This window comes from Palaemon carinicauda, chromosome 41, assembly GCF_036898095.1.
Source record: "Palaemon carinicauda isolate YSFRI2023 chromosome 41, ASM3689809v2, whole genome shotgun sequence".
Taxonomy (NCBI): Eukaryota; Metazoa; Arthropoda; class Malacostraca; order Decapoda; family Palaemonidae; genus Palaemon; species Palaemon carinicauda.
In genome coordinates this window covers 21,445,975-21,458,474 of record NC_090765.1, presented here as the reverse complement: position 1 = coordinate 21,458,474, position 12,500 = coordinate 21,445,975, and the positions used below count along the sequence as shown (strand labels likewise).

Below are 12,500 nucleotides of genomic sequence, written 5' to 3'. Positions count from 1 at the left end.
GTCATGAAAAGGTCAAAACTGTCTTTTTTATAAGTCCAATTTTGATCTGATTTGAATAATTAGATTGTCTATCTTGGGATATACAATATGATGATAGTGATGTCATTACCCTTGTTAGTGGTTGGGGGTCAAAGGTCAGTGAACTTGCAGAAAGTGCGGGTTTTGTCATTCGGCAACCATTGTTATCCGACTTTTAGGACCTGGTGACAAATTTAGATAACAGATGTGTTTTGGGATCAAATACCGACATCATCATTAGCTCTCTTGGTGACAAAAGTGGTGCTGGCGAGGGTGTGCGCTCTACCAAGTGCTTGTTCTATACTTTTTTTTTTAATGAGGCGCATTTGCACTGACTCGCAGGGGTGCCCTTTTAGCTCGGCAAAAGTTTCCTGCTATCTGATTGGTTAGAATTATCTTTTCCAACCAATCAGTGATCAGGAAACTTTTTCGAGCTAAAAGAACACCCCTGCGAGTCGGTGTAAATCTGCCTCACTATAAAGAATAGACTATAGTTTATTTCTTTTTTTCTTTTTGGCAAAGTATTCATGGATAGAAGAATTTAAAATAAGTAAATGGTTACCATATAAAATATTAATTAAATAATTGTTTTTTTATATACAATTAATCATGATTCTGTTTATATACGATTTTGCTTAACGCATACCAGTTAAAGCACTTTACATTCACAGATATGGATGACTTAATGATTTATCTGAAATACATTTCTACCTGGAAAGTGGTTGCGACTCTTATGCTACAACAAGCCTCGGGTTTAAAGTAACATGACAGCTTCAAATACCGAGTATATGTAAATGAAAGACGCTTATCATAATGATTGAGGGTTGAAAAGGGACATTTTTACATTAGTACACGTTGTTCTGAATAAAATGTTTCTCTTTCAAAGCTTTAATTGCAGTAGACTTCCCTTCGTCTTGGGTTCATAATGAAGATTTCGTTTCACAATATTGTCGCAAAATAGCATAAACTTGAAAGATATTGATCAAAAATGTCTATCGTACGGAGGGTGCTTGACAACTATATGTTGTACAGGCTGCGATGATTGAAGTATGTTTCCATAGATATACGATGATGTTCCAGACGTGTAAGAAAGGGGTTGTCTCAAAGTGGCTTCTCTTATTCACGGCTAGTAATAGTGAATGCCCTTGAACGAAGCCTTGAACCACCTTGACACGTGTAAGATTTTCGTTACAGCGATGCTACGTATCAGTGATTAAAGTCTTCGTATGGAGGATGTGAATGATAAGGGAGTGCGTAGAGAGAATTTTGAAAGGTAAAAAAATATGGCACTCATAAATTTTCGTGTCATTTTACCCTTCGCACAAAACCTTTTAATCACCTCTACGATCAATTCCGGAAACGAGTGACGTGCAAGTGTCAAGAAGGTTATTGTTTCTGGTAACGCCCAGTAAAGTAAAGATTAGCTTGTCCTTCTTAACAAGTTCTGCTTTTATTTTAAAAGATGTATTTCCTATATAGACAGGTGAGTGTTGTTTTGAGAGCAAGCACCCCTTATGGCGCAAAGCCTGTTTTATCTAGCAAACAGTTTAGATAAAAATTCATCACGTAAGTAACCACAAATGTCACTTCGTGGTTTTAGCAACAGCCAACTCAAGATCTGCGTAAATGTATGTGGTTCGCAGCTTGGTTTGCAGTACTCTTTTGAAGGTCACCGTAAGAGCGTTAGAAAAGGGTGATCATTCAACCAAATCAACCCCTTTAACTATTAGCTCTATGGAATATTAGCTATATGACCCAGTGCTGGGGCGGGGGAGGCCATTCAGAGCCATATTGCTTCAGGAGAAAAAAACAGCAGTTGTACTAAAAAGACTTGGGTTAAGGGTAGGCCAATATGCTATTTTCTTTTTAGATTAAGCCAACATGGCTCTTGCTCTTAGAACAGTTCGAGAATTCAAGACGAACTGTGCCCTCAGGGTATTCAACAACATTCGGATACTCGAGGTCAGGTCGTCGCCTAAGGTTCGTCACGCCTGATTTCCCTCCGGAGAAACCTGCTAGGAAGTTCACATTTGAAGAGTGATTTTAATGGCAAAAATTGCGTCTGGTAAAAGGAACTATTTCAATATAATTTTAACGTTCAATCCTATGTCAGTGTGAGCTTCAAATTTAGCTCTATTTCTGCTACAGTGATGATTCGGTAATTTTTTGGACCAAAGGGATCTTGCACATTATTTTGAAATAATTTAAGCAGTTAATTCATAAAAAGAAATAATAACATTTTCACGTTGGGTGAGAACAATAAGACATGAACTCCATACAGTTTCGCACCATCGGTATTGAAATCGCTGGATGCCCCTTCAGATTCACCGGAATATCTGCTGTAATGGTTGCATTGTCTGTGTGGTCTCAAATTCTGAGCAATTGTTGCCTGTTCGCTCCGATCTTTTTGGTATAATTTTTATAATAGGATCTATAATTTGTCCAATGTTTTACTCGAATATATACTTGCAGCTATATTAAACATTTGGCTTGACCCAGTCTTCACATTCAACTTTATTGCTTTATAATATTTAATTCATAATTTTCCATTTAATGAAATCTTTATGGTTAGTATATAATTCTTGCCTTAGCATCTGCTTAATTATGAATTTTCTTACGTACACATACAGTACACCTGTATATATCTTTTGAAAGAGTACAATTAAAATGCCCATTGCATTTTCAACTTTCGCATGATTACATCTCCTGAGAATATTAACAACATTGACAGATTTTATCAGGTGAACCAACTCTATCCATTTTTAATGTTGCAACATCGTAACCTGATTTTGCACACATTCCATGACATTCAACTCGCGTGATCTCCAGATTAAATCTTCTAATAGATTCCATTCGTATCGAAAAGAAATGGGTCTTGGTCGATCCTTACCTTAAAATCTCGTGTAGTTTAGAATTTTATATTAAAAATCTTTTTGCTTTAACAACCGATTCGCTCGGTTGTATGCTTTTTTAACACTCGCAATCTTTGATTACACGTCTGCGTGTGCAGACGTTCAGGTTTTAACTGACAGGTGAGACTGGAGGAACTACCTGGTTAAGGTCCCCTTTCTCGACTCCCTTGGCGGAAGTTATCGTACAGCTTTTGAAGAGTTTTCGTACAAGTTTGAAAATATCTCCAGTTGGGTGAATCATAAACAGGTATTCATCAAACGTATGGGATTTGAAGAGTGCAATGACAGCTGTAAAAAAAACGTCCAAAGAAAATAATGCGAGCGCAACAAAAACAGAAACATGTAGATGTTGTTTTCGTATAGTAGGAAAGGATGTGACAGACCTCTTGGAATAAGGGATTTTTCCCGGATTGGCTGAGTCATAATGCCATATTTGCTATCCATTACATTATACTGGGTAAGGTTTGGCCAGTTCTTGCACTTCGCAATAATATGTTCTGGTTATTGTTGGCAAACGTCAATACGATTTACAAATTTTATTTTGTTATTGCTTATGTGATGACGATAATTAAAGGTTAACTATTATATGACAGCCAAGATATTATCAGTAATAGACTTTGAAGTAGAATCAGCAGTTATATTAATGATACTGTAATCATCATCGTCATAAAATAGTAATTGAGAAAATTACTGTTAACTGACTTTGGTAGATTAAGCTATTATTTCTGATGCAGTATCTTGGTGGGGACATGCGAGGCTTATAACATAACTTTTAATTTCCTAGCTTTGCCGGAGTCCTTTGCGTAAAAGGATGAAAAAAGAACCCTAAATCAAGAGAAAAACAAACCGAAATGTTTTTTTTTTTTTTTAGATCATTAAATTATTGCTAAGTCGAGTTGACATTTTGGCCTTATGTCGTCATGAACTGTTTTTCCTTGGATATATTCCTCGCTATGATAATGTGTGTTTAGTGACGTACAGAAATAAGTATCATGCGAAATATTTGTTTGTGTTAGCTGACACTCATAAGCTTAATTAGATGGGAGGAGAGTGATGGAAATGGAGGTACAGGGAACGAGAAGGAGAGGGAGACCAAAGTGAAGGTGGATGGACTGTATCAAGGATGACCTTCGATCAAAGGGGTTAACCGGTGATGAAGTGTGGGACAGAGGTAGATGGAGAAAGCTGACCAGAAGCATCCACCCTACATAGAAGTGGGAAAAGATGTAGACAAAGAAGAAGAAGAAGATGAGATATTAAGAGAAACTTTAAGATTTCACGATCATCTCATATAAAATCAATGCCCTTATATACAAAAAAAAGGAAAAAAAAAAAACCAAGAAAAGTATCTAGCTGGACTTTCAATTCAGTTTTAGCAAGGCCTTTTCAATCTAAGAAAATATTTCCTTGTAGCAAATTTTTAACATAAGCTGGTCGTTGTCTGAGTATTTGTTTGTGTTTTCGGTATATACATATATAATAGACAATTGTTTTTACATTACAGAGAATTAATTTCTTGTTTAATAAATATTTGTGTTATGTACTGTAAGCAAATAGATTATAATGAAAAAGAAAACATTAAACCGTAAATACTCAAGAAATTACTTACTTTTTTTTTTTTTGGGGGGGGGCAAGTTTTCCTACTATGGGGTAAGGTGTGTCAATGAACCTTATAGTAGGAAAGTATCATCTAACTTCTTTCGCTTGTTTTTTGTTAGTAGCTGCTTCTCTTCATGGTTCCTTGTTCTATATCACTTTGAGTAGCAAATAATAATGTCCATATAGCAGAGAGAGAGAGAGAGAGAGAGAGAGAGAGAGAGAGAGAGAGAGAGAGAGAGAGAGAGAGAGAGAGAGAGAGAGTCGCTTATTAATCTCCTGCCTACAATTGAGAAAATAACATTCTGGGATCCTTGAGTATTTTCAAGGCAAAATGAGATATGCATTATTAAGTGTTTTAGGCTCTGATCTTTAGTATTCAATGATCAACGCATCATTGTACGAATTTAGTATATTAATGTGAAGTGTGCCCAAGTGGAATCATAAATACAGGCAATCAAAATATGTAAATTGCAATTTATAAAAACTAGTATTGTGATCTTTACAGTACCATAAATCAAGTGGTACAAAATCATTCCGTGAGTAATTTATGAATAATAATTAACTTTATTATCAATTTGCTTTTCATGAAAATGATTTAGAATGTTAATTGTCGCTGACGGTATTCCCTAGAAATTCGGAGATGGTTCAAAGTTAATGACAGGCAAGGTTATCACTACTTTTAGATTGAATTGGTATTAGCATTATCCTTCATGGATAGTCTTTTAGAAATTCGTTATGGATAAAGTTGTACATAACCTACTTTTCATTACCTTTAGTTTTGGGGATTGACTACTGGTCAATCAAAAATTTCATGTCGGGAAACTATTTTTCTTTCAGCATTTTATCTTTCTGATCGAGTTTGATTTTTCATTTTTCCTCAATATTATTTACTTTTAAAATGATATTTAGATTTCTAATAATTCCCAGACTTACAAAACCGCCGTAAGCAACTAATAACTGAACGGCAGGTGGGTCTGACCACCTTACCTTAAAATCCTTATTCAAAGAGTTGTCGAAGGGCATTGTTCATGTTCTGCTTTTTGTTCTTTGACCTGGTACCACATCTACCGTAGCTAAGTATTATGTCTGGCCTGACATGTTAGATTCTATTCATGTAAGGTCTTCTGCCACACGTTTAACCCGAGGTTGGAGGGGTTCCAAGCCATGAGACCTTAGGGAGGAATATTTTACAATTTATACCTTATCTAATGTTCCCCAATATCCACTCCAAAATTTGATAGATGTAATGGCAATAATAATAATAATAATAATAATAATAATAATAATAATAATAATAATAATTTTGACTTCGAAATACATCCGTGGGGTTTTCACTCAGTTGTAACCTCGGTGCTGAAAGACCTCCTAACGCTGGGATACATAACATAAATTTCATGAAATAGATTATTTCAAGTAAATCCATTTATTATCTATTTGTCCTTGGATTTCTTATGCATTATACCTCCTTATTAATAGGGGTTGATAACGAGGAAATGAGGTATTAGCGTTTCGCTCTACTGATTTTGATTCTATATGCTTATTTTTTTATTCTTTAATCCTTATGAATAATGTTTAAATTTCGAATAACAAAGTATTTAGCCACGTTCCATTGTGCGAACGCAATTTTGTTCATGAAAAAGACGTGAATTATTGTTTTGAAGATAGTTGTTTTTTCAAGTATGTGGAGTTTGGGTAGACATTGTCTTCACGGATAATACATTTTTTGACTTAAAAGTTCTTGATATTCATAAAAAAGTTCGAATTTCGTGCAATTTTATTTCTGTTGAGCAGATTGACATAAATCTAATTTGGTGGGTTTTTTTTTTTTTGGTACTTATCTATAAATGTTTAGTTTTATATAAAACTTTTATCTATTTCTTTCATAGCTTGTTCAATTTTCCATTTCTTTTGCACGCTGGGCTGCTTTCCATATTCGTCCCTTTGTTATTGTAGCAATTTGCTTCCTAATAAAAACAATAATAACACGGGCAGTGACTCGAAGAAATTATTGCTAATGTTTGAGGGTAACTGGGAATGAATGTATTACGCCCATCCGATGACATCATCGTGGGTTGCTTCGTAATAGAGATGAGTCTTCGAACAACGATCATTTTCAGTTCACCCAAAACGCCTTAGTATCAATTGATATAAATTGTAAATCTGTACAAGAACTGTCGTGGCATGAACGAATCAACATTCAATAAGATCGTAGGTTTTAACTGCAAATAAAACACACATTATCATAGCGAGCAATATATCCAAGGAAAGACAGTTCACGATGACATAAGGCTTTTTCATTGGACACAAATGCCATCAGTGGAGTACTCCAAGGGAACGTGTTGTCACCTATGTTGTTTATCCTCATAGATTTTGTAATGCGTAGAACATTCAAATGACCGAATAGAAGCGCCTGTTTCCTCAAACAAACAGTTGGGATGATTATGATTTATACACACACACAAACATATGTATATATATATATACATATATATATATATATATATATATATATATATATATATATATATATATATATATATATATATGGTTGTCTACATAAGGGAAATTAAAAGATGTCTATATGTAGAAATGGTCTACAGTTTCGTCCGCCAATGGACCTCTTCTTGGAGCGTTTATTATGCAAAGAACACGTAATAAACGCTCCATGAAGAGGTCCAATGGCAGACGAAACTGTAGAGCATTTCTTCATATAGACATCTTTCAATTTCTCTTATGTAGACTACCATATATTAAGATATCTTCGTGCTAAGGGAGATTACATCTGTACACACACACACACACACACACACACACATATATATACATATTATATATATATATATATATATATATATATATATATATATATATATATATATATATTATGTGTGTGTGTATATACACATGTTTGCTAGTGTCAAAACCTATGTATATATGATCTTCCACCCTACACCTTTTTATATTATTGATTTCTCATCCATTACGAGCGTAAAACTTCTTTTCTTGACTCCAACTGGTGCTGGTACCCATTTGATAATAGGGTAAAGTGAGCAATAGTTTGGGATCAAACACGATCCCAGAAATCCACTGCCTGTTTATTAATACATTCAAATAGTTCGATCTTGGGAAAGGAAAATCTCTCACTTTTTAACAGCTTGAAATTATGCTTAAGATTATAATTATTTTTGGTAGAATAACGTTTATGGGAAGTTGTATAAGATAAGGAATTTAACGGCATAGTTAAAAAATAAATTCTTGCACAATTTATATTATGATCCAGGTATAGAAAATGGTATTTCTTGCTATTATTCGATTAGTTTTTAAAAAATAATATCCGTAATAAATTCTCTCTCTCTCTCTCTCTCTCTCTCTCTCTCTCTCTCTCTCTCTCTCTCTTGGTTGTATGTATATTTTTTGGGGTGTTTGTGATAAGATTATACAGTGTATGTATGTATGTATATATATGTATATATACATACATATATATATATATATATATATATACATATACATATACTGTATACATATATGTATATATACATATATATATATATACATATATATATATATATATATATATATATATATATATATATTTATATATATACAGTATATGTATGTATGTATATATGTATATATATATATATATATATATATATATATATATATATATATATATACATATATATGTGTATATATATATACATATATATATATATATATATATATATATATATATACTGTATACATATATGTATATATACATATATATATATATATATATATATATATATATATATATATTTATATATATACAGTATATGTATGTATGTATATATGTATATATATATATATATATATATATATATATATATATATATATATATATATATATATATATATATATGTGTGTGTGTGTGTGTGTATATGAGAGAGAGAGAGAGAGAGAGAGAGAGAGAGAGAGAGAGAGAGAGAGAGAGAGAGAGAGAGAGAGAGAGAGACTACTACATATTTTCCGGAAGTAAATCAAAACTCCAAATATTCCCTTTTTTTTTTACTTAACCCTCAACATAATAAAAATATTTATTGTCCATAATCCCGTAATACTTTATCAAAGAGTGATAGTTTTCACATAATAGATGTTATCTGTACACCTCTGTTATCTGCACACCTTGTAAGACATTTATACCTGTGGGAATTGGGGGGCGGTCTGTTAGTATATGAAGTGTTATAAACATAGGACCCAATGTTTGGTGACCGAGTTCTGTGTTTAGAGATAATGTAATTGACACACCAGTGAAAAGGCACATGACTAGCACATACTTGCATTGTAAGAGTCACAGCTGATAATATAAAGTATGTTCATATCTGTGATTGCGTATAAAGATTAACTTAAACCGTTTATTGTGAATATAATCTCAAACTATTTTTTTTCTTGCATGAATTTGAAGTTTTTTTTTCTAATCTAACATTTCTTTGTATGACCGTTAAAGTAAATGACATTCATTAACGACAGTCTACGAGTTCAGTATTATTGTTATTATTATTATTATTATTAGCCAAGCTCAACCCTAGTTGGAAAAGCAAGATGCTATAAGTCCAAGGCCTCCAATAAGGAAAAATAGCCCAGTGAGGAAAGGAAATAAGGAAATAAATAAATGATGAGAATAAGTTAACAATAAATTATTCTAAAACAGTAAAAACGTCAAAACAGATATGTCATATATAAACTATAAAGACTCGTGTCCGCCTGGTCAACATAAAAACATTTGCTCCAACTTTGAACTTTTGAAGTTCTACAGATTCAACTACCCGATTAGGCAGATCATTCCACAACTGGGTAACAGGTGGAATAAAACTTCTAGAATACTGTGTAGTATTGAGCCTCATGATGGAGAAGGCCTAGCTATTAGAATTAACTGCCTGCCTAGTATTACGAACAGGATAGAATTGTACAGGGAGATCTGAATGTAAAGGATGGTCAGAGTTATGAAAAATCTTATACAACATGCATAATGAACTAATTGAACGACGGTGCCAAAGATTAATATCAAGATCAGGAATAAGAAATTTAATAGACCGTAAGTTTCTGTCCAACAAATTAAGATGAGAATCAGCAGCTGAAGACCAGACAGGAGAACAATACTGAAAACAAGGTAGAATATCAATGCATTTGTAGTATTGAAGTATGCTTCCAGATCTTCTTTTGTTAACAGTATGTCTTCACCTCACAATGAGTAATCCCCAAACATGTAATCAGATTAGAGGCCTTTTATATACCCTTATATCCTTTGTAAATTCCCTGGATTAATTTTCGGATACTTTATAACCAGATTAATAGCGTATCTTGAACTGTGCAGAAACCAAAAGATTTTTTTATCTTGTGCAAATGCTTTGCAAGTGAGCACTTGTAAATCTAAATATCAGTCGAATACTAACCCTCACAAATCTAACGATGGTTAAGGTGTTTCAAGGTTCATAATCCAGACCTTATTTTGATAAGATCCTGCTTTTGTGAACATTCAAGATATCATCGATATCGTGAGAATTGTTGCACCAAGCTCATCAGGTTTTGTCCATTCCGATATCATTGTGTTTTAGTTTTCACGGAATTTGGACACCATTTCCCCCATACAGCTGTTTTTACTTGAGAACTGAAGCGCAGCTAAGCAAATTTATAACGTAATGTTTACATCGGCAACTTTAGATTTGTGCTTAACATTTCCACGCTAGTGTTTTAGAACCTCCCATCATCATCTGACTTAGATGGAAGAATTTCTTTTTTCTACCCAGTAGAAATAGTAGAACCATTTCGACTTCACTGAAAGTTGTATCGGTGGAAATTCAGAACTTCTAACTTGTTGCAAATGCTTTTCAGTTGAACAAGTCAACATAAATCTCGTTTCATAGTTTATAGAGTTATCTTTTAACGTTGTTGCTAATCTTAAAATATTACATATTTTTTTAAATAATTTCTTTTATTATATAACTAATTGATTATTTCTCCTTTTCCTTTCCTCACTAGGCTGATTTTTCAGTTGAAGCCCTGGGCTTCTAGCATCCCAACTAAGGCTGTAACTTGCCTAGTAATGATAATATTTAGAAAATTGAGGTCATCCCACCCTTATTCCAATACAGAGCGCTAAGAGTTACCTCAGCTTGTAAGTTAAGGATTGCGGAAGAGAAATCACCGAAGCCTTAAGTTAATTGGTTCATGACAAAAGAAATCTTCGCTCGCTTAGTTAACGCAGAATAACCCAAACCTTAGATTTAGTGATGACATTTGCCATAAAAATATGAAGGTTCCATACATCGCCATTATACAGCTTATACGTTGGTAATTCAAGGTTTACAAATCATTTTTTGGCTTGGTATAAGAAAAAATAGAAATTTTTTCAAGACCTCGAGGGATCTGGGTATTTGTGCATACTACTCCCTTGCCCTCGACTTCTGACTCTAGCGAGTCCATTCTTCGGGTAATACCCTTGAAAAAATCACAATTTTATTTATTTTACGGGCTGGCAACAGACAAGAGCCCGTGCTAGTGTGATGTCCTGGCTAAAATCTTCAACATCAATAATTAATAACTTTTTTTCTCAGTACTAAGAAATACGACAAACGAATCTTGTAGTGCGTAGGGTTCCCCTGTGTGATAGGACCAATAAAACAGCCCTTAAAGTAAATTAAGAACTGCTGAGTTAACATACCTAGGAAAATCGGGCTTATTTGGATTAGTGTATTAGCATTAATTAATGGTGATTCCCCCGAACAGTGGATACAATGTGCCTTTGCCCCACTGTGAAGTCAAAGTAAAACATTTTTAATTGTAATTACGTAAGAATCGACATATACTTAAACTTCCTATTTAATCTGTAGTCTTTTTATTCAATCTAATTAAGAAAAGATAAATATGGCCGGCTTTCAAAACGCATAGTGCGTGCATATTTTTATATGACGAATTTACAATTCATTTTGTCAGTCTCAAAAGTGCAACCCGAAACCGGCCATTGTAACAAGCTAGCACGATTTTATGCCGAATTTCGGGTCTTAAGTCCGGGTAAATGGAAAGGGTCGATGACCAAAGGTGACAGGAAAGGCATCCGGCAGCCATGAAAGAAAGAGTTGACGAAACCTTTATTATTAACATGTCTGAGACGACGTGTGTTTGTTTTAAACTTGAGCATTTGGCAATTACCTTAAGTGCTGCTGCTTTTTACCTTAGATTACCGTAAAGCGAATCCAATTTCCTTAAATTTGAAGTTTGTAATTCCGTAAAACACAAATTACCTTAGAATTACCTTAAAAATTACCTTGAAACCATGCAAATTACCTCAAACTAAGATAATTACCTAAAAGTTTTACTCTGGTTAACTGAAGATATCTACCCCATATAGAAATATCAAAGCTGATGACGAAGACGACGACAAATCACAACTTCAAAATTGCTTTAATCCAACTACTATTACTTATCCAACGACACCGAAAATACTCAAATACTTATATTTGGTCTGGGAGTAATTCTATATATCGTTTTCTTAAAGACAAATGAATAACATATATAAAGTCAGTGTCCTGGAGAGAAAAAAATTATCTTCACTAGTGCTTGACAAGATATGTATAGAATGGAGATTAAAGTTTTTTAAGCCCTTTTTTTTATTTCTGGGATTGTCCCCACGTCATCCCTTCGTAGGTTTAAGTAGAACTGATTTCTTTCCTATGTTGTCATGCCACTAGTTTTCGTATTTCCGGTTTGGAGGTAGTTAGGAAACACGCACACAGTCTCTCTCTCTCTCTCTCTCTCTCTCTCTCTCTCTCTCTCTCAATAACCGAAAAACATTGGCTCTAATCCTTTGATTTTTATTTCATTCATTTGATTATACATTTTGTTGCTTTTTATGGTATGATATATATATATATATATATATAAATATATATGTGTATATATACACACACACACACACACACACATAT

General features: G+C 33.6%; 1 protein-coding gene across 2 annotated transcripts in view; it reads right to left on the bottom strand.

The window, feature by feature from the left end:
* Window positions 1-3,065, bottom strand: part of LOC137632300 (sodium- and chloride-dependent glycine transporter 2-like) — a 59,552-nt gene extending 56,487 nt beyond the window's left edge. Inside the window, exon 1 of one of the 2 annotated variants that reach the window (XM_068364212.1) lies at window positions 2,909-3,065. The gene's annotated coding sequence lies outside the window, so the exon portion shown is untranslated. The remainder of the gene's footprint in view (window positions 1-2,908) is intronic. The other variant, XM_068364214.1, reaches the window with a different exon arrangement.
* Between the last annotated feature and the right edge of the window lie 9,435 nt (window positions 3,066-12,500).